This window comes from Anomalospiza imberbis, chromosome 1 (assembly GCF_031753505.1).
Source record: "Anomalospiza imberbis isolate Cuckoo-Finch-1a 21T00152 chromosome 1, ASM3175350v1, whole genome shotgun sequence".
Classification (NCBI taxonomy): Eukaryota; Metazoa; Chordata; class Aves; order Passeriformes; family Viduidae; genus Anomalospiza; species Anomalospiza imberbis.
In genome coordinates, this window is record NC_089681.1 from 103,265,571 (window position 1) to 103,288,487 (window position 22,917).

At 39.1% G+C, this 22,917-nt stretch overlaps 1 long non-coding RNA gene across 3 annotated transcripts in view; it reads left to right on the forward strand.

Annotated features, from left to right (window-relative positions):
* The window catches only part of LOC137481480 (uncharacterized), a 103,656-nt gene that overhangs the window by 14,835 nt on the left and 65,904 nt on the right, over nucleotides 1-22,917 (forward strand). For 2 of the 3 annotated variants that reach the window (XR_011003508.1, XR_011003509.1), the window contains exon 3: nucleotides 1,359-1,580. This is a non-coding gene — a long non-coding RNA (uncharacterized lncRNA). Of the gene's footprint in view, nucleotides 1-1,358; nucleotides 1,581-1,913; nucleotides 2,026-22,917 lie in introns of those variants that run through there. The other variant, XR_011003506.1, reaches the window with a different exon arrangement.

Below are 22,917 nucleotides of genomic sequence, written 5' to 3' on the forward strand. Positions count from 1 at the left end.
CGGCAAAGCAGTTATAGGGTGGCTGCCTTTCTGTGGTATAAGAAATGAGCAACACTTAAATGTGCAGAGTTTATAATTTCTTGGAGGCCTTCAAGAACCTGCTGTACAAACTAAATAATAATAAACAATGTAGCTCTTTTACATAAATAATCCTTTCTGTTTCTAATCTACTGGTTTAATCCCTGCAGTGGCATACGTTTGCAGTATTTATTTCAAGGTACTGTTATTGAGCTCTACTGTGCAAAATAAATTAATTTATCTGCATGAAACTACAATGTTGGAGAGGCATTATGCGGCTGTATTTACAGTTTTCTTCTGTTTAGTGATTATACTGTATCTTTATTTTTCCCCCCTCCCTCAATTTATCTTTTGGCTGGCTCAGAGCAGCAGGATATTTAGTGTGGGCTGTGAAACAGATTTAAGAAGTCAGAGGTACTTTTAATCCATTCCTAACTTCTTCAGTACATAATCTGCCTGTGAAAATAATATTATATTTCTTTCTCTCTTTTGTTTTTTTTTTTTAATAGCTTTCTTCAGGGGTATCGTCAATCTGTACTTTAAACATTTCCAAAGAAATGAGGACAGTCATTAGAAGAATGGAGAAGGCTGGTACAAACCTACTGAAATTGCATCCTTAGTGAAGCTGAACACCATAGTCCTAAAGGGTGAGAAAGGAACCAAGATTTGAATCTAGCTGGAGGCAACCCAGGAGGGGTGGGGTGTTACGGCAAACATTTTCCTCAGCCTATATTTCCTGCTGCGAGGAAAATGTGACTATTGAAGGCTTTTTTGAAGAGCAGGGCCTTTACCACACAGTTGTCTCATCTAAAACTGTGTAACAAACAGCAAGAAACCCCTTAGATCTGGCTCTAGGATGAGAGAATAAAAAGAAAAATCACAGTTCTATTTCTGTTCACTTGTCCTTCACGACATTAGAAACGGGGCGGCTGTTTCTTAGATTTCAGTAAGTCAATTATTTCTTTGCTTTTTACTTGGCTTGTATTATGGGTGGTGTCAAGGTAACCGACAACTACCAAAGCTTGGTGCTGTTCCCATCAGTTTTCTCATCCTTAAAAAGGGGAACTGAACTGCTGTTGTGAGACCCAGCATCCTGAACTGATCCTCCAGAAGATCCAGAGCAACCATCTGCATGGGCTGGCTCAGCAGCTGGTTCCTGGGGCCTGAGAGGAAGATGAGTTTTCTGGTGCTTGGCAAAGAAAAAAAGAAAAATCTCCTTGGCCTGCAGCCGGATGCTGGGGAAGGGGTTTGATCTCAAGAGAGTTCTTAAAATTTACCTTTAAAGCACGCCTTTGCTTTTTCTTATGGAGCTAAGATGCCAGTTCATGTCTTTCCTCCAGTTAAGTCTGGTCTGCAGAATTGCTGTGGAAATCTACTGGTTTCAGCTTCCTGTTTGACTGCCATAAACAAGGAAATCCATATCCTCCTTGCCAGTTTTTCAGCAGAACCAACCTGCTTGTTCCTGGGTAGCTGGGTGAATTGGATTTTGGAAGGATGCTTTGTGTCTTTGAAGTCTTTTCTGGCTAAATACCATTAATCTTCAGAGTGATTCAGTTCTTAAGGTAATTTGTGGCTTTCTTCTTTTCTTTAAATCCTTTAAAGGCATGATATGGAAAAACTTCTTTGCTCCAAGATAATCCAGTATAATTAGAACAGTGTCACTCAACTTAGCGAAGTCCTTTATGCATGTTTTTTTTCTGTCTTGTTAAAATTTAAATCCATGGTAGATAGGAAAAGGTGTGATTTATTGTTCATTTATTCTCTCTTTCCCTGTACACTGTATTCCTAAAACTATTTAGTCCTTTTTTTGATTTTCTGACTGTGATATTGACCACAGTTGCTTGTATGATGGGGTATTACTAATGTCTACTGTTGGTGTTTCCCCATTCCTACAGTGAAGGAGACAGACTGGAGTGAGGGATATTAATATGGTGAGGTGATGGACCCTGAGACATACTGGGGAGACTGAAGGACATGGGTTGGTTTAGCCATGAGGTGGCCAAAGTGGGGAACCAGGGATCTATTTGCAGCCTTTCCATTTCCTAATGGGGGCTGTGGGGAAAACAGGGTTTTCTCAGTTGCACAGTTAAAAAATAAGAGGCATTGGCAGAAATAACTGCATTGGTAATTCTTATGGGATTAAGATCAAATTCTTCACAAAAAAGGATGCCCAAGCACAGGGACCAGGGCCAGGGCAGCTGTGGACTCTTTAACCTCCAAGACTTTCAAGTCTTAATGGGTGGAGTCTCTGAGAAACCTGGTCTAATTTTGAGCAGGGGATGGGCCTAGATGATCTGCAGATGTCTCTTCCAACATGTGTTTTTCTATGATTAACAAAACAATGACTTTTTTTTTTTTCTTTTAAAAAGGCTAGCTGCACGTTATTTTCTGGTAATATGTTGTCTTTGCTGTTATACCTGCTGGGAATTCTGCTCCTCCAACAGGAGTTGAATGTCGCTTTTTGATCTCTGAACTTCAACTTGAGCTGTGTCTTTCCAGGCTCTGTGAAATAGGTTCCTCTCATTTCCAGTGCCTGGGATGATAAACTGGCTTTTCTGTGCTTCAGTGCTTCATCTTGTTGCAGACAGTTATATTCAGGAAGCCCAGATACAGCTTCCTGTCTTCCTTCTGCAAATACCTTAGTTTGGTGGAAAGTTGACTGACATGTCATGGGGTACTGTCCCCTTTTGCTTTCTGATCACCTCACATTTTATTAATTTGAGTAAATACAGTTTAAAAGGCTATTATTGAATTAGAATTTGCGTTACTAAATGTGACATTCTCTCATGCCTTGTGTAACCATGCTGTTTAGTAGATTTTAATTGCTCTTTTGCCATTTTTCTCTATAAAAGGTATAAAAGTATTTAAGATGGCTCTGAGTTAGCAGCATATCTATTTTCCAAGTATTTGATGTGGTTTGGTTTCCTTATTCTTTGGACTTGTCTGTTAATGCTGAATGACTTCTTTAAGTATCAGACTTTATTCTTCTATGCATGTGATGATAAAATCATCTTCTAGCTTCTTTCAAGGACTTGACTAACTCTTTCGCCACTTGATTCTTGGCTAGTTTTGTTTGTAGCCTGCCAGATCCATAATAATTCCTTGTTCGTGCAGCTCGCATTCTTTGTCAGAAGTTGTAATTTCTTACAAATTGCTGAATAACTGCACAGTGTTTTGCTCACTTTCTATTGGTGCTGATTTCCTAAAAACTTCCACCATTCCCCATTTGCCACCACTGTAGTCTGCTCTCTGTTCAAAGTTCAATTCTCTTACTTCTACAAGCCTTTGGTATTCCAATTATCCCATGTGAAGTCTCCCACAAGCCTGATCTTGCCTAGAGAATATGTTTCCAGGATTTCATGAGTTATCTTTCACCTCACAGCCTCCTAGGAGGGACTTTCCCTCAACCTTCATGACAGGGGGTGGTGGGGCAGAGCACCTGCCTAGATTGCTCACTTGCCAAAAGAATTTAATAGAAAGCTGTTATTTGCAGACATTTCTCCTGGTGTGTTTGAAGGACAGAGGATGAAAATTGAGCTTTCTCGGGAGCCTGTGAGGGCAGTTTAACAGTGGGTAGTCACACAAAAGCCTCTCTCTGGGGACAGGAGATGGGAGGTCTATAGAAATATGACTTCATGGTCCAGTCTAATTCTCATTCTTAGTGGAATAAAAGTGTCAGACTTCATGTCCTGAAAACTCTAATTTTGGTTTTATGAAATATTGGGAAGTGTTTAATAATCATGCTAAATGCCAAGCTAAATGTTCTTCCTAAGTGCTAAGAGCTTAGAAATATTTTTGTCATTTTGATTGTCCTAACTCAAAATCCATTTGAATGCTCCTGGGAGTTCAGGAATGGCTGTAAAATTTGAGATGCATGGTTCATCTTGCAATCTCTCCAGAAGTTCAGGAAAGAATACAAAGTTACCTGTAAGCCAGTTTTGAAGTGCTGCTGGTTCAATTCACATGATAGATGGGATTACATCCTTAACACTTTTAAATGGTTACCATGTGTGCTTACATCATCCTTTCTGATAATCTTGACCTAAACCCTCCATGGTAAGGCTTTTCACAGCTCACCCATGAACTCATTAAGGCTTTATTTGTAGATTATAATTGAAGTTTTCAAAAATATGAAATCTAATTGCTACACTTGTGCAACTGAGGTGATGGAGATCTTCAGAGAGGACCTGTTAGTGGAACAGAGGGTTAAGGAGTGGGACATCAGTAATCCATCAAAGGACTAAGCATAGACTGCGGAAGACTTGTACAGCTCCGGACAAGGAGAACAAGTGGCTGGGAAAATTCAGTGGAATGTCTGTAGGTAACAGCTCATAATGTGAGCTGTGTCTGTGATACTGCTAATCACTGGAGTTTGTGAGCATGTTTTTGCTGTGGAGAAAATAATTAGCCAAGTACACCATGTATTGTAGATGACAATCAATAAAACCGTGTGCAGTACATCACACTGATAACATACGTCAGATGTAGCCCAGTTTGGGATCTTTGGATTCAAAGAGTTGGAGTGCTCTCAGTACCATTTCTAATTGTTTTATTACCAATGATGTGATGTGTTTACTATTTGCCAAATATAACAATATAAGCTCAATATTAAAACATAATAAGTTAAGGTTGACAGAATCAGATTCTTTGAAAGAGATGGGATAAGAAATGTCTTTAAAAGCGGTGACAAAATCAATGGGTGATCAGTTGTATTCTGCTAACAGATTTTTTTTTAATTTAAAACTTATTGCTATCTAATCTTTTTACAGCAACATTTTCTTAAGGGAAAATTATTTAAGTACCAGGTCTATTTACTCATTGTGTTTGTTGTGTGTATATTCCTTTCCCCTCTTAATTTTTTTGGTAGAGGCAAACATCTTTCAGCTGACAAGGAACTTTTCGAATATGTCATTTTACAGGAAAGAAGCTTAAATTTTTTTCTCGTATGTAGGGTGGGAAGTGCTGATATTTAAGCCAGTAGAACTGCTCTGATGCAAAAATCCTTTATATATATTAGGAAGCTAGTTAAAGGAAATTTTTTCAGTTGCTTGGACCAAATGGATTCCCTGGTTTTGGATCCATTTGCTACTTTGCTTTATGTATCATAAAAGTCCTGCAATCTGGCTTTGGCATCTGAGAAATTTCTGGAGCTCTTGCAGATTTTGCTTCAAGAAACTTTTCCCCAGTCTGAGTGGGTGTTTCTTATAGACTTCCAATTATATTCACAAATAACTTGTCTGCATATATATGCCCCCACTGGCTCTGTGCCTCAGCATACACCATAGTATTACAGATGAATTCATTAAAATGCTTAGGCATTCATTGCTGACATTTGTTCTGTTTAATTGAAATAATTTCTTCACCTTTTAAAGTTAGTTTTTATGACACATTTAAACTTTGGAACATTCTCTTCTAAATAATTTATAAAGCTTACAAGTTATTTCTTAATTTCTTGTTTAGTTGTCCCAGATTGTGTTTTTATGTGAGTATGTAGCTGTATAAGAGCATGCCCTTAATCTTAAAAGTGCTGCCTAATGTCTAGATTCCTAGGAAGTGCATCTTCTATGGGCTCTAGGATGAATGACAAAACAGCTCTATTAAAAGGCATAATGATGTTATGCTTTAGAAGCAGAGGTAATTTTAATCAGTTTGTGTTTCTTTGTGGAGTAACCTGTCCACTGCTGCAAGTAGCCTGGCATCTGGAGCTGCCTAAATGAGGATTTCTTTGTAATTCAGCTACATTGCAATGACAGAAAATACAGGACACCTTCTGTCTTCACTTCAGCTTGTTCCAATTTACTGAAAACATGGAGGTTTTCGTGGCTGAACCTAAGCCTGGCTGCTTGAACTTACTGATATATAGGCCTGCTCTACCTTGAAACATCTGTTCTGCCAGTCTGTAATTGAGCTAGAACAGGGAAGGGAAGGAGGGTAAGGGTTTATTGACAGAACAGCATGTACTGTGTTCACAGGCTTCAGCTCAGGCTTGTATTATCAACTGAAACATTGCTTCTCCAGCATATATCTGCTCTCTGGCTGTCTTAATCATTTTGCATTTTAACCTCTAACAGTGTCTTTAGTGTGTTAGCACCAGCAGGGTCACCCTGTAAATGAGTCTGAAGAAACATATCTTTTCTTGTTGTGTTTGAAGGGGAAGCATAAAAGACACTACTGCAGCATGAAGAGGTTTTGCCTAAGTGCAAAAAAGCCCAGAGTGTTGTGTTTTAACATATGTGAGTCTTTTCCTAGATTGTAAAGATATCTGTAAAGATACTGAGGAGGAACAACCTGGTTAAGATCATCTCCCTGTGGGAGTTTTCTGTTTCTGAGATAACCTGGTCTCAGGAACAAGGCTTGGTTTTCTCACATGGAGAGAATTTTTTTTCCTCCCTGACTTTTAAAATTTTATTTGTACATCCAGCCACTTGAGAGGGCAGAGATAGCATTGATGTGATCTGCAAGGCTCAGTCCTCAGATCTCCAGACCACTCTTTTTGCTCACATTGAGGTGTGCACCTCTCTGGACCCTTAGTTTGAGGCTTGTGTTTTCATTTGCAGTGCAGAAGTTCTCTCAGTTTTTGGAACTATGCCCTTTCTAAACAGGAGGAGTAATTTTTATTGGTAGTGTTATAATTGATGATCAGTGTTGGCCCTAATACCTTTGCTGTGGGATGCACAGGGAGCTTCAGCAATACCACAGGGTTGTTGTTAAGTGCAATGAAAAGTAGCAGTGTCTTCTAAAAAAAAAAGTAACTTGCAGGGGTTCCTGTGGAGATGTCTGCTTTCCTGTAAGTGCTGAGAATTAGTGTTCATAAAAAGATCTTAGTACTAATCGTCCTGTAAGTTCTTTTGAAATATAATGTTTAATTTTTTCCTGTATTCCCTGAAAAGTTTTTAATGTTGCCTCCTACACTTCTTTCAATGAACAGAGTCTCAGATATATTAATGCATAATGTGCCCCAGAAATCAGTTTAACTGATTCTCATCCATCAGTCATCATTACTTTTTTTCTATTATTTGGCAGAACAGATTTGTTTGAAGCTGCTTTTTGCAGACTCTGGATGATATCTTTGCCTAACTTTTCTGAAGAAGAGAGAGAGCCTATCAGCTTAATTTTCTAAGGCCAAACAGTGCAATAGTAAGAGACAGAAAACTACTTTTCATATGAATACTGAGTTCTGTTCTTCAGAAGTGGCCTTTCACTCACACCTTTTAAATCTTAATCGTGAATTTAAGATCAAAAAAGGACTACCAACGCTAGTTAAAGCAATATTTAAGACCAGGCTTATGTAGAAATGTGAGAAATCTGTAACCATAGAGTATGATTTCCAAATAAATCTCAACTGGAACTGTTATGCCTCAGAGGCACACAGCACACAAGCTTGGTGTAAAGACTAGCTTTATCTTGATGCATTGTCAGGGAATTGTCTTCTGTCCTGCCATTTCATGTCTGCCCTTCCCCTAACAGTACTCCTAGTGCCTATCCTGAGGCACTGATCTCTGATGAATACAGAATAAATTCATTTGCATTTATGCTTTGTGACATTATTGAAGCCTGTGTAAGGGGAAGCAAAGCTAGTATTATGCCACTCCAGCGATAAAATACGTATGGTACTAAAGCAATCTGGTGGTATCTGGCCAGAAAACAATAAACTATGCAGACATAAAGACAAACCTTTGTTTTGAGGACCTATTATCTTAGCTGGCATCTGGGAATGATTTAGAGCCTCCCCCAGCTCTAAACATATCCAAGCCTATATCTGGAGCTGGGGGAGCTCATCTGCCGTGTGAAAGATTTGTATCTCCTATGGAGCAGATCAGGAGATGAACACTGAAAAAAGTCGATCAGCAGTGGCTTATACCCAATCTAGAAATACTTAAAGCAGAAGCCTGGAATCTGCATTCAAGTAAATGTGCAATTTCATGTGCTTGGCTGTATGCTGTGGGCATGAAGAGTCCTAGGAGTAGTTCCCCTAAATTGACTCCATTTACGTTTGCTGATAGAACAGTTGTATTACCAGACCTTCCTCTCTATTCACAGGGACAATTGAGGTTGTCCATGTTTTGAACCAAGCAGCTTCCTGCCTTTCAGCAAGCAAAGCCTTAGATTAGTTACATCCTTGTTTCTCCTGGGGGTGAAAATTCTGTGCAAGCCCACAAGCAAGGCTCTATTTTCCTGTTTCACAGTAAGATGGTGCCTACGTCTTTATGCCTTTTCCCAGAGCATGTGGGGTAGGTGTAGAACCTGTTATGAACACCAGCACTTAGAGTTAGCTAAGAAGCAGATTGTGTGTTGAGAAGCAGCTCATGGCCACACCGCACAACTGAGTGCTGGAGTGCTACCTGCAGAGTACAGAGTTAAACAGGAGAGCTGGGGTTGCTGGTGACTGTAGGCAATTTAGGAGCACAAAAGCATGTGCATCAGCACATCTTAAATAGGAAAAGAAGTAGAAGCCTTGAGTCTGAAAATGTTTTATAGGCAGGCAGCACCCAGTTGCTTTAATCAAGGCTAGAGAAGAAGCGCTAAAGGTGACCTGTAAGGGTCTGCTGCTCTACCAGGTGTAAAAAGAGGCTTCAAGCTGGTGTGAGTAATAGCATAATAGTGACTTACAGACCTGAGAGAAAAGAGCTCACTGATACTTGCTAGTCAGGAAGAGGAAGGCACAGCTTTTGGATGAGCGGAGACCTCCTGACTCCCTGAGGGCAGGTCTTAGTTCATTTAACTATTCAGTAGGAATTCATATTAATTGAATGTAGCCCTTTTCTTCCCATGAAACAGAAGCTGACAGAATATTACAACATGTTTCAGCCATTTCCTGTTTCATGTTTTTAACAAGATTGTGACTTAGAGGGAGCAGGTAAGCTTTTGACCATTTTCAGAGGATGCAGTTCAGGCATGGCATGTGCAAAGAATAACCTCTCCCTTTTTGTAGGATGTATAGCTTCTGTTCAGAGGTGGATTCTGGCCTTTGTGAGGCCCTGAGGAAGATCTGTTGAAAACTCTGGTGCAACAGGTAGATAAAGAGTAGACAATTTAATTAATATTTGACATCAAGAAGCCTTGGTCAACTAATGAAATGAAATGAAATTCGTGTTGAAGAACAAACAGAAATGGAGATTTGATTAGTTCAGGTTTTCCTCTGAAAAAGAGAACTATGACATTTGAAAGTCATGTAATGCAGTCTTTATATAGAAAGGCATTTCTGGCTGCTGTTCTGAACACAGATGTAAATACTTGGTTTGTTTTCCAGGCTATGCCTACGCTGGATAATTTCATTTTGATAGGACTCCAGTGGTTGCTAGCACTGAGTTTTCTGGGTCCTTTATGCCTGAGGAAGAGTGCCAGTCTTGGCTATGTGCTTTCCATGCTGTGTGGCTGTCAGCATTTGGGCCTGTGACCTTCATCTGACTGATGCAGCCTGTGCTCTGAAAACACACACAAGCACTCCCACCACTGCATGGAGTTCATAGAGAGGACACATAAAATCACATAAACTTTGTTATTGAAATCTGTGGTCTTTGGCCTTTGCTTATTTGTTTGCTTTTGTACAAGAGTGTTCTCTGTGCATCTTTTTCTAGTTTACAATTGACAAAATCTGATCTCCCTTGGTGCTTGCACTTGTTTGCTTCCAGAAGGTGATGAGATACAGGTTCTGAGAGAGGTAAAAACCAAATTTAACTGGCCCAGATGTGCTTGTATACTTTCTTTTCGTGATTAAAGCTTTTCCTTCTGCATTATCTTTGAATCAACCTTGCTGTCAGGTAGTAGAGCAATATTTGTCCTAAGCAAAGCCCACTTATTAGGTAATCTCTTCACAGTCATAGCTCTGCATAGTACCTTTCATGACACTTGTTTTAGATGACCAGTTAGTAAAGGACAGGCAGTTGCTGTAAATAAAACACAAACCCCAAATGGCCTTTAAATCCCAAGTTATTAGAAAGATGAGTCCTTAACTTCCACATAATCACTAGCACAGGGGCAAAGTAGATGAAGTGCACTGTGGCTGACTCAACAGCTAGTAAGCAGCAAAGGATCATGCAACAGGCAGTACAGGAGAATTGCATGTAGATGTTTGTTTAGTGCTTCAGGTTGCTATAAAACCTTGAGGACAAGGATGATGGAGAAGAATTAGGACAATTTTTACTTGATAACTTAAATTCTAAGTGACTTCATTTGTATCCCCCTTTTAAGAGTGTGCTGTTGACTGATGGTAAATATCCCACCTGCCCTTGGAGTGCTTCCCTCAGGGAAGCTGTTTGCACTGAACAGGAAATTTCAGTGCTGGACTCTGACTGCGAGTTGCAAATTTAGTGGCCAAATTCTTGAAACTTTCTGCCTGGATCAGGACTGCCTTTCTTCTCTTTGTGTGTGTGTAGGTGTTTGCTCAGCTGGTAAAATGAATTTATTTGTGTAGCCCTGGTGCAGGATAAAGGCCATCACAAAGCAAAGTTGCATCAAAGCAAAAGTTTGTTAGGCTGTACAATGTCCACAGCAGGTCTGCCTGTCTGAAAGTATCACATGGTTAGGTAACATGAAATTTGAGTTTCCATGTTCTGTGCTGGATTATTTGCTATAGTAACTTCTGCAGCTATATTGCAAAAGAGTGATGGGTTCTTTCTCCTAATGCCATTTTCTTTTATCCTCTGTTTACCAAATATTTATGACTGTAGAATGCAGTGTATTATTCCTCTGAACTATCCAAAGAGATTCAGCCTTCACAGCCAGAAAAATACAGTTCTTTAAATACAACCAATGCAGGGAAACTGCTCTTTGTGCTTTACATCTTATTATTGTTGAACAAATTAATATTGTTGACTGTGGAATAGCCCTGATTAGTGTTAGTGTAGTGCATATAGATTCTTCATGGAAGAGGAAATTCATGTGGAGTCAGGATAAATATTTTTAATATGTTCTATTATTTGATCAAACAGTAGTAATAATTTGTAATTGTTGTATATATATTTCCAGGCAAGTCAATAATTTGTTTCCAAAACCACTTGTAATTGTATGTCGTCACTCATAATGAAAAGGTTTGTTCTGATTAATTTTCAGCACATATCTTTTGATCTCCTGTTGAGGATTGAACTATGAGCCTAGTGTGGTCCTTGAAAGGGACACCCTTGTTATGCTTTACAACAGAGAGATTTGTTCCTATAGTTTTAAAGTGGATTAAATTAAGCTTGACAATGTTGCAATGAACAGAGAGAGTGGGGAGAGACAAGGATCCCTGAAGTCATAATTCAAAAGCAGCATGGCTTTTTATCAGTGCCCTGCTCATTTCTCTATAATGAGGTATGGGCAGAATCAAAAGGAAAATTGCGTAAACTCCTACTTAGCCTCAGGGTCCTCTCAGGTAAAAAACGTTTATGTATCTGCATAGATTTAACAGGACAAAATATGTCCTCCTAAGTGCCTTTTCATGGCCTAATTTAACTAACTTCAGCAACATGCCCTGTCATCTGAGAGGGATGCTGTAGGTACCAGTAATGCCGTAAGTCTCTTATCTCATTTTGTTGATGACAGTTCAAAGTGTGCTAGTAAACGTACAAGATAAGAAAGCCACAAGTAAATGAAAAATAGAAGTCCTTAATGCTTAGGACATGCAAAACTATTCTGAGTGGTTGGGAAATTGGAAGGGCTTGAAGATTTGAAATTTGAATTTTGTCACTTGTGAGCAGACTTTGAATGTTTCACTGAAGTCTGTGCATTCTGGCAAGTGCCACAGAGCACCTGGCTGTTGGAAAGACAACAGACTTGGGGTGTCTAGGTGATGGGCAACTAAGAAGGAGTCTGCTCTGTACTAGTGCTGTGGCCTTTTGCTTGCACCAGCCTGTTGTTTCTGAATAGGGAGAAGAAAGATGCTTTTGAGTTGGAGATGGGAGCTGCAGAAACTTTGCCTGGAAGTGCCAACATTTGATTAAGAGGAGTCCATTTGGGAATGAAAGAGTGAAATGTTTGTAAGGATCCTTGCAGGAAAGATACCCATACTTGAGACCTGACCTAAACATGTCTGTGTGGGAAAGTAACCTGAGGCTGGTGCCTTCTCAGTACATCAACTGCAGTCATGTGTGGTTATTAGCTACAGTTACAGATAAAGGTAACCCGTTTTTTTTTATTAAAAACATCACAAATGTTGAGAAAATTAATAAAGGAAGTATTGTATGCTTGCATGTGACACTAAAATAGAATACTTATAGTCTCTATTGTTAATGTTGTATTAAGAATACCCACAACAAGATTGTAAGAGAGTTTATCTTAACAGGAGCAAGGTGAACAACTGATATCAAAGATCATAATTTCAGAACAGTAATTATTTTTAATGAAAACTTTGATTTTACTTGGTAATTTTAAAAACAGATTAAGTTGCCTAGTTTAACTTTTGCTCCTCTCTCCAGAAATGCAGCATGGTTAAACATAAAGTGCCTTCAGAAAAGAAAACTTTACTGAAGTCTTATATGGGCGCTTGATGTTGAAACAGCTTTATTACCAGTTTAATGTCATTGTTCTATAAGGTTAATTGCTCTTACAACTTCAAGAATGACAACTACCCGATCTGCTTTGTGTTGAATTAAGCCATTGTATACTTCTGTCTAGAGTCATATGCTTCTTGCATTTTAAATACTCTTATGTAGGCTATATAAATTAACAAGACTTTTTTAAACAGACTTTCCAGAGGCTAATGAAACTTTTAAATTGTATTTGGCTGCTGTTTGTTTACTCACAGAGCCATTAAAGAGAGAGGCCTAAATGTAAATTATGTTGTAACGTGCTTGATGCCTAAGAAAAAGATGTGTCTTGTCGTCCTCAAAAATTATCCCTGCTCTCATTCTTGTACCATTCTATTCTTTTATGGAGGTTCAAGAGGGTATTTGCTGCTCCTAAGGGCTCAGGTACAAAAAGAGAACCTGTAGGGAATCCCAAATTGATTCATTTATTATCTACTTTAAAGCAATAATGTAAGGACTATTATGCCCTCAGTATGGGTAAAGAGGAGAAGAAAAGAGATCAGGATGGAAAACTGGGAGGTGTAATAGGTTTTCATACTGGCATATAAACATCAAGATGTTGTAGGGACATTTGCCTGTGTTCAGTGCTCCTAAGCATGGTAGAGATGGTTTTTGTGATTTCCCACAAGGGCATGGGCACATAGCCACCCTCTATATACACACAACAGCTTAGCACAGAGCACAAAATGCAATTTGTGGGTACATTAAAAAGTATGTACTGAGAATGTAATTCCTCGGGAGCAAGTGTATTGATTGATTGACTTAAATAGTTTCTTAATTGAAGCGCAAAGCAGCTCCTCTTTAAAATTTAGACTTCTTGAAATCAGATCTGGTAGGGAATATATAAACTGCATCTTTTAGGGATGGCGTGACCACTATTTTTCCCCCACTAGCAGATGCTGTATAGATTAATGTGTAAGGATTGTTGTCACAGCAGCAAGATCTGGTGAAGTTATCAGATTCTCCTGAATTAAAGAGAACTTGGCAACAATATAAATCAGATGTTATTGCTGCAGGTATAAATTTGTTAGCCCAAGTGGTAGTTCATTTTTGCAAAGCTGAGGAATTCCTTTTTTTTTTTTTTTTTTTAACAAGATACAGTTATAATTCAGCACTCTATTTGACCAGGTTTATATACATAAATTACTCCAGTAGCACCCAAGAAACATTTGTTTTTTATCTGGGCCTTTCCATTACCAGAGGTTTGTCTTTTTTGGCTTATGACATAGGACAGAGTAATTTCAAGTAGTAACTTTGGCTAGATTCACAGATATGTATGTTTTACCACTGATTTTGTTAAATTAAGCATATGTCTGAGATGTTAAATTCCAGTCTTCATTAAACCTATATCAGATCTGAGCTATCTGGACCTGGAGATTTTCCACATTCGTTTTATTAGAGTAAGGAATGAGTCTTCAAATCTCAGTTTTTAGCCTGAAAGTTTGAGGGCTGTTCACCTCTAGGCTTTTTTGTTAACCTTGCCTTTGTGGTCCAAAACAGAGCTGCGTTATGTAGTTAGGTATGAGCATTCTGTATGTTGGTAATACCGGGGATTAGCAATTTCCTTTGTTCACAGCCTGACCAGGCATAACAACAGCTCCTGCAAGACAGAAGCTTTTGCTTAGGGAATACCCTTTGTGCTGTTCTGAGTCAAGCTTCTCTTACCATTGAGATTTCCAACAAGAAAAAAATATTTTGCATGCTTTTCTGATTTCCCAGTGGAGAAGTTGGTCAATTCTAATGTTTTTTCAGGGCTTGAACTTTGAGAAGGTCCTTTTCCTTATGGTTATTTTTACAGGTACACTTAAAAAGATCAGGGGAAAAAACACTGTCACTTGACAATGACTGTATGTTAACACTCAATTCATTAACTTCTGGGTTATTTTACGAATTTAGCACTGGTTTTCAGGGTTTTGTAGGTGGGAATCAAAAGAATTGTGATCTTTTTGTTTCAAACAGTTTGTGATTTAGTACAGTTTAGAAATTTTATCAGGATTCTTCCATAGTGGTACACCAAGGCAGCTACACTTCTGGGTAAGCGTGGCCACACTGGGACTTAGAGCCCTGTGCTGAGTGATATTAATGACTGGAGAAGAGGCCCTCTTAGCCACACTATTTCTGGCCCATAAGAATTAACTTTACTTTTAACATGTTATGGAAAAACAATTAAGGAGCACATGTTGCTGCATTTTTCCTGAAAGTATTGAGTAGGGCAAAAGCAGAGGGAGCTTGGTTAATTCCCATGAGTGGCAGAGCTAGTGGAATTCCAATCTGTATTTGTGCTTGTTGCTGAAGGGGGCAGATGCTTGATGGTGCAGAAATTGCACTTGGAAGAATCTCTGAGAAATATTTGCTTCTTTAGATAGTCTTTTGGACAGGGATATATATATATTTTTTTTTTCTTTTTAAATTTTTTTCTCTGTAGAATAATGCTTTAGCGATTCCCATCCCTTTCCAGCCTCCCTTTGGTAGTACTTGCTTTGAAATGTACAATCTGGCCTTGCTTTGTTCACATATGCACATTATTTCTAGCTCAAAAAGTCTGCAGTGAGTAAAAGCAGTTACAGGCTAGGATTCATCTGCCTACAACTGAGTTTCCCTTACAGTTAGTGGAGATCAAATCAGGACAGTCAACAGATCCTGGAGTGTAATTCCTGCTTTCCTAAAGCAGCACCAAAATAGGTCAGATAAACCATGCCTGAGAGGCTTATTTCTTTCCACTGATTTTAGAGGGATAATAGGTGGCTGTTACAGTCATCAGACACTGAAGTTTGGTGGTGTGCATCCCACCTGTTGTGTCAGTGCAGAGCGGTTCCTACAGCAGGGTGTCTTCTCTTACGAGGCTCAAGCTCTGCCCTTCTAAGGGCTGGGCTCTTCTGCAAGCCCAGACATCACAGTTCATTGTTTTGAGTGTCAAGTCCTCATCTGTTTTAAAATGCTGTACTTGTACTAAAAGTGACATGTGAAAATTAAAACTTCAGAGTTTACATAACCTGTAGGAAGGGGGTGGCTGTCCTAGTTTTTGGTCAAATGGGCCTTTTGCTGTAAACTTAGAGCAGATTAGTGCTGCTTGGAGCAGGGGTCAGGTTATGTGATCTCTGAAGGCCTTTTCTACTCTGAAGGCTCTTTCTACTGCCTGGTTATTTAGTGTCAGATTTGGAAGTGGTCTCTATTTAGATTGCTATTCATATCACAAAACAACCCAGTCTCAGGTGTCGGCTCCATCACATTTTCTGACCTATTCCTGTGTCCAGATGAGGAGTTCCGATTAGTTTTTCTTCCAGAGATAAGGCAGAATTTTTATAGATACCCAGAGTATTGCTTTGTAGTATTACATTAATTCTTCCTCCTCCTCTACTAGATATATACATTTGAGTGGAAGATGATATTTTTCCTGTTCTGCTAGGAACATATTACAAGACTTGGCAGGAGTATCCTGGGAGCCCGAGCTAAAGATGGTGAACATATGGGAAAACCCAAGAGGAAGCATACACTTTTAGGTTCTTAAACCTAGCTCTTGGTTTGTCACACTAATGTAATGAGAGGACATGAAATGAGCTGAGGTTATTAAACCTTATAGGTTACTGAGTCCAATTTGGGATCACATTAAGATGTAATTAAACCAAATCCAGATATTTAATTTCTATCTGGAGATTTATGCAACATAAACTGAATCTTTTTTCCAGTTCTGAACTTTATGGAAAATGGGCTTGTTAATGTGTTTATTTCTTTTTAATATTAACTGAATAGGCATTTTTAGGCCCACTTGACTCTAGTGAAACACTAAGTAGCAATTTCAAAGTCATAGTTCAAATCAAGTATCTGCAAACATAGAGGCTTGCTCACTTTTACTAAAACCTCAGTCCCCCAAAATTATGCAAAGTCTGCGAACAGATGTCCTCTGAGGCTCTAGCTGTGTATTGTTCCTGACAGTCCACCACTGCTGCAAAGCTCTCCACTATACTGTGAGAGGTAGCAATTGCCTAAAATGTTAATTTCCCTTATTAGAAATATGAGATTATGCTAATTAACATGGATTGTTTCCATCTAAAATGTTCCATTTACATCATAACATGAAAATAATTTTAAAATAATTTAAAATAATTTTAACTCCTTAATTTTAAGACCACTCAATATCCTGTAAAAAAGGAGAAGAACCCAAACTTGTTTGACATCGTTGTACCAAACAAAAGAGCACATTTCTGTGTGAAACACGATTTGAGTGGGCAAGGGATTTTTCCTCCTGGTGATACCATCACTATTCAGGCAGAATATCAGGAGATAGCTGCCTGGAGGGTGACTGGTGCACACACTCACTGGGCTTGACTGGTCAAGGATGATCAGGCAATGTGGCAGGGTAGGGCTGGGGACAGAGACAGACATGGATTAAACCTATAAGGTCAGGACAGAGACTCCAACCTGACTCCCTCACCTCTAAGTGTTTTCCCTGACTATTAGAGAAAATGGAATAGTTCTACAAAAAATGTCCAAGTTTTGAATTTAGAAACAATTATGAGATAACCAAAGCTGCCGTATTAGGAAAACTTATTACCAACTCTAAGATTTTGTCTGCTGCACCTCTGAGAACATGAAAAGTAGGAAACACAGGACAAAGAAGAGAATGAGGAATGTTTTGGAGGAAAAAATATACTATTTCTCAAGTATCCAACTGCTAGATAAACAAGGTACCTGAGACAAGTGGGGTAGAGGAAAACTTTTAAGAAATCTGCTTTCCTCCAGAAAGTATACCTGTTTGAGGGTACTAGAAATGCTTTAAGATTGTAGATAGGTTGTAAAAAAAGTTGATTCAAATTCTCAATTCTTGAATACTTTGAATGCAGAGGAATGAGGATGTGAACTTTTGTTTTTACTGCTCTTTGTAAAAAGTCTTCTTGGCCTATGTAGGGGTTGGCCACTGAAGTGAACGACTCTCAAATTAGGGAAAAGGTCAATTTAGGATACACTTCTCTCTCTGTCAGTGATTAGAAAAAAATCTAGACAAGTGGAAAGCATTTAGTAATGTGTGGCAGTAGCCTCGATATGCAGAACAGCCTGGAGAAACTGGCTCAGCAGCAGATCTGTATGTGGGAATCAGCCAATAGTCCCACATTAATTAATGAGGTGAGGAAGGAAATGGAAATGCTTGTTCTTCAAGTTCATTCTCTGTGGAAGATTTATCTGGAAAAGCTTCTAAGTAGATTTAGTGGAAATTTACACACTTCTGAAAAGATCTAGTACGTACATTTCTGTGCTATTCAAACAGAGGTCCCAAAAATAGAGTAGGGCAAGTAAGAACAGGTTTCCTCCTGTTGGTTATTTCAGGTTTTATTTATTTCTCAACAAGCAAAATTCCAAGGAATTGAAGGCATTATTTGAGCCAGTTATTCTCCTGTCCTCGCTTGGAGCTGCTCCCTGCAGGAGTGTATACTGAGGAAAATTATGAAAGAATGGGGATTAAGGAACCAAATTTATCCCCAGAAGAGCAGTTCTGGTAGTTTTATCTTGCCAAGGTACATGTCAGCACAGGCCAGTGCATGAATTTATTCCATATGCAAAATATTTCCTTAATGCTGGTAACATGACAATGACCTAAAAAAAAATATATAGGGAGGGGGAGATGAGTGGTGACAGAAGATGAGACTAAGCAGCAGTAACAGCAAGTAAAATATATCCAACTGAACAGAATAAAGTGAGAAATGAATAACCTGTGGCTAAGGGGAGTTATTTTGGATGAGGTCAAAACTGAGGGTCATGAATGCAAGCTGGAGAAGTTTGGGTGTGAAAGGCACTTGGGTGATTTTCTCTGCGCTGAAGTGAGGCAGCAGCTAGTCATGACTGCTGTTAAGGCTGAGTTTTGAACTAGTGCTTGTTGCATATGAAAGATGCAAGAGATGCTCCCCAAAATGCTGGCTGAGTATGGAACTGGGTTTCCATGGAGTGCAGGAATAAATCAAGTGGCTCATGAGCTACAATGAGTAAAAAATGGGTCACTATGGATAGTCAATGTCCCATGGCAGCCAATGGCTTTACCTCAAGTGATCCCAGCAATGCTGTGCACTCTCTGCAGGCTCTCATCTGCGTGGCTGGGTGATGCTGGCAAAACAGATGTAATGCACAAGCAAGGGATCCACACTCTCCTGTATATTAATGAGAGCTTGATGTTGTGGTTTGCTCCTATTGCCTTTCAACGCAGAATTCACAAGTCATTGCTGTGGCAGGGAGAGGAGGTGCCCCACTTCTGCATCTGCTGGGCTTGACTGGGTCGGTTTGGGTGCTGCTGGGGCTGCTGCTCTCTGTTCCCTGTGTGGTTGTGGCCGGAATTTGGCTAACTTTAGGCTGCTGCCCTGGGCTGTGGGGAGCACATGGAAAGGTGTCATCTTGTGCTCTTCTGGTGAGGGAAGGAAAATATGTACAAAAAAGATTTATTTTATAAAAGCAATAAATTAGCAGTTAATGTTGGTCCTGAATGCCAACAGATGCCTTTAGGAGACTGTAACATCCAGAACAAAGCACTCAAAATGCAGAAAATCCAGATGTAGTCAAATGTGAAGCAGACTTAAATAGTCAAAAATCCCAGAAATATCTGAAGCTTTAGTTTTGACTAGTTGCATGAGGAATTAAAAAAAAAGGCAGCATTTCTCATCTCACATAAAGTTCTCCAAAACAAACAACCCCTTCAGGTGTCAGGTGTTTTGAAAATTAGTGGGACTTTAATTATACAGCACTCTGAATGGTATCATTACACCTTTCAAAGAGGAAGAAATTGTATTGTGTGACTTCATAAAAAATTTCCATGCATCATATTTTGCTTGAATTTCTTTTCAATTTAAACTTTAATTGGAATTTCCTTAGCCTGACGATTCTTGTTTGAGAGATTATTATAATATTGCTATAGTGTTTTTGCCTTCCCTATACTGCTGTAATTCTATATTAATAGAGTTTTTCTCTAAAACACAGAATAAAAGAGAGCTAGTGCTGGAGTTTGAATGCACTTGTAATTATGTGCATATTTAAGGAAGTGTCCTCCTTGATAAATTTGTTTGAATAATGGAGAGAAGGTAGCCCTGTATTTTCTGGAAATTGATACAGAAAGTGCTCAAAAAACTGAAAATATTATTTGATTGGAGGTTATTGCCTCTTCCTCTCACACACAGTGCTGAGCTCAAGTGGGAGCTCTGGGACTGGAGCTGATTTTATGGAGTAAACAGGTTCCCCTTTATTAGAACTTGTTTTCTCAGCTTTGCAGAGCTATGCTTAGTGCCCTGCTGTTGATATCTTTTCAAAACCTATCAGTTAGGCATTTTTAAATCTTTGACAGACCAATTATAATTAACATGATGGGCCTAAATCACACAAGAATTCTCAGCTCTTCTCTTGAAGTATATGGTGTGTCAACATAAAAAAAAAGGTAAATACAGTCTCTCACTTCATAAATTTTCAGGATATTTAATCTTTCACCTTTTGATAATTATAGCTCCTGAGATATTTTTGCATTTACTTTTTCTGTTAGTTATTTCTTTTAGGGCCAGCAGGCTTTCGTGGTTGCAAACACTGCATTGATATTTGAATAAGTCATCTTTTCTCTCCTCTTTGTCTGAGCTAGCATAGCTTAGGTTGTTCAGAGCGCATGGCACATAATTACTATTTGGGTAAGAATTTCCAAGTGGGGCAAAGATCGTCCTGAGAAGCACCTATCCTTTTCAACAAGAGCTGCCTGCAGACCCCAGGAATGCTGGAACTACAGCTGGCTATGCTTTGCAGTGATCTAGAAGGCAGGTGGAGGATGAGGCGTACCAAAAAATAAGCCTGTGAAGCATTTTAGATATGCAACTTTCCTGCTCTCTCTGCATATATTCAGAGGTTATGTTTGACAATACTTCTGTCCTCCTCGCCAAAGGTTTTGCTGTTTTGCTGTTTGCTTTGAAGCTCTAGAAGAGCACTGCTGTGGTACCAGATCTCACCTGGGGGTCAACAGTGTCATTTGGGGGTGTCAGTGTCAACAGGGGGTCATCTGATGTCATTTGGCAACAAACTCCACGGTCACATAGGTGTCACTAATGCCTGGCCCCAGATAAATCCTGGTATGCTTTTTCCCAGATAAAAAGATGACATTTTTGACAAAGGCCATGAAGTTGGAATTACCAAATCAAAATGTGTGTTCTCTGAATAAAGGAGAAGTTTCCTTCTGAGATTGGGGGATGGACAGAAATAAAATGAATCTTTCTTCAAAATGTACTGGGGGAGGTGGAGATAAACTCTTTGCAGGCTTGGCTAAATGATGAAGTTAGCATGAAAGAAGCTAGAGAATTAATTGTATAGATAATCACACTGGTAGACTCTGAATATTTTCATAAACACTGTTTCTTGTATTACGTTAATGCCATTGACAAGACTCCTACTTCCTCCTTACTTCTCTGGAGGTTTGCTGGATGGTTATAACAAATTTATCAGACACTGGGAGATCTAAGTGTTTAGTTTGAACTCTATTCTAGCTCATTTTACAGCCATACACTGGCACCTTGATGGAGGACTATTGAAGTGCTTCAGTTTTTTATTTACTAACTATTTTTCTGTCACTATGTCAATCAGTCTGTGACAATTTTTGATCCAGAATTATATGTGTGAGTGCTTCTATGAGCACTCAGACCTTTTAAATGAGCATAAGTGGAAAAGAGTGTATTCCTGTTGTCCTCTGAATACAATAACATGACAGGACCTGTAAAAAGGCAACATATAAATCATGAGCAGAATGTGATTTTGCTGTAAGGGGTCATTAGAGTCTCCTTAGGTTAGAATAATTTGTTGTTTTCTTAGAGTGGAGACCTTGTAAAAGCATTCAAAATGGACAATTTCGTTTGCTTTATGTGAAAATAATATGACTTAGCAGAAGCCATGAATGGCTTTTTCATATTTCCAGCTTTGCCAGGAGAGGAAAAAAATCTAGTCTCTATTTCTAAATGATTTCTATGACCCATGCAGTCCACACTCCTTTAAAGACACAAGGGATCTCTCATAGTAAAGAGTGCTAAGTTTGCATGCTTTAATTTAAAATCCTGCTCAAATAGAGTTTAACTGAGACCTTAACTCTCTTGACATTTGACACAATTATTAGGCAAAGCAAGTACAATCTTTTATTAAACAAACTAGTAGGATGGGATGGAGAAAGTAGGCAAGCTCCTGGGCATACAAGGAGCAGTCTGCATTTTTCATTTCTCTTAGTCTCTCAGTTTTAAGAAAAAAAAAAAAAAAGAACAACAGAAAAAAGCATTTCCTCTTTCCATTGAAATTTTGTACTTTATGTCATTAGTTCACTATAACTCCATCAGGGCTGAAGTATCCATTATTATTAACCATAACTTGTACTGAGGTTGATCTGTGCAAACAGACTGTAAGAGAGATGGGTCCTGCTGGGAGAGGCTGCAGCCTCACTGCAAACCAGACTACATCATGAAGTCTAATAGGCATAAGATTAGGGAGCATCTGGAAAGATTATCAAAGAGTGTTTTTTAGCTCAGATCTCCATTCAGCTTGTTTCAAGGTGCAAGCATATGCTGGAGCACTCTTTGGAAGCTGCCAGTAGCCTCTTTTCATCCTTGCTGGAAGCTATTGATGGGCTTGACGGTACAAGAGGCAGTTTTGAAGGATGAGTCAAGAAATATGGCTGGAACTGATGAAACTTAAGATGTTACATGTTAACATGCAGTAGGTGTGGGCTTTCAATGCTAAGCTAGCCTCCATGTTCTGCCACAGACTCGTGGAAAGTAAAAGGTTTGTGAAAGCAGGGAGAGTTCAGACCTAGGACCTTGGTTAGGCTTTTGAGGCAGGGAACACCAAAAAAATTGGCCTGAGTTGAGCCTTTCAACAACCAGAAGATCTGAGAGGCTGGTGAGATGCTCAAACTTCTCTCTCCTGCTCACACAGTAAAATAGAGCTGAAGTCTGCTTGGAGTTTCCAGCTGCAATTTTCCACTTTAGCAGAAATTTAACTGGTGCAAGTCATGTATGAAAGGTATCTGCAGCCTGCTCTGAGTCCCTGATGCACCTTGGGTGTAAACAGCAGCTGTGGCTGCTGTGTCTTATTCTCCAGCTGTCCCTGGGCTTGTGGTGCTATATCTGTTAGAGAATGATGCAGAGATCCCTGAGCAGCTGGAAAGCCATAACAAGCCGACCTTGCTGCAAAAATTACTCTGGTTTGCAAGAATAATTAATTCGCCTGTGTTGTTCTGAGTTCATGTTTTTTAGGTTAAAATGGATACATAGCTAATGAATTTCAATAAATATAAACATCAAATCTGATAGAATGGTGGTCCAATATGTAGGAATTAGCACAAGAGTCAGGAAAAGGCAATTAAGTCTCTCAAAGGCCAAATTTATACCCTCTCTACTGCCCCATA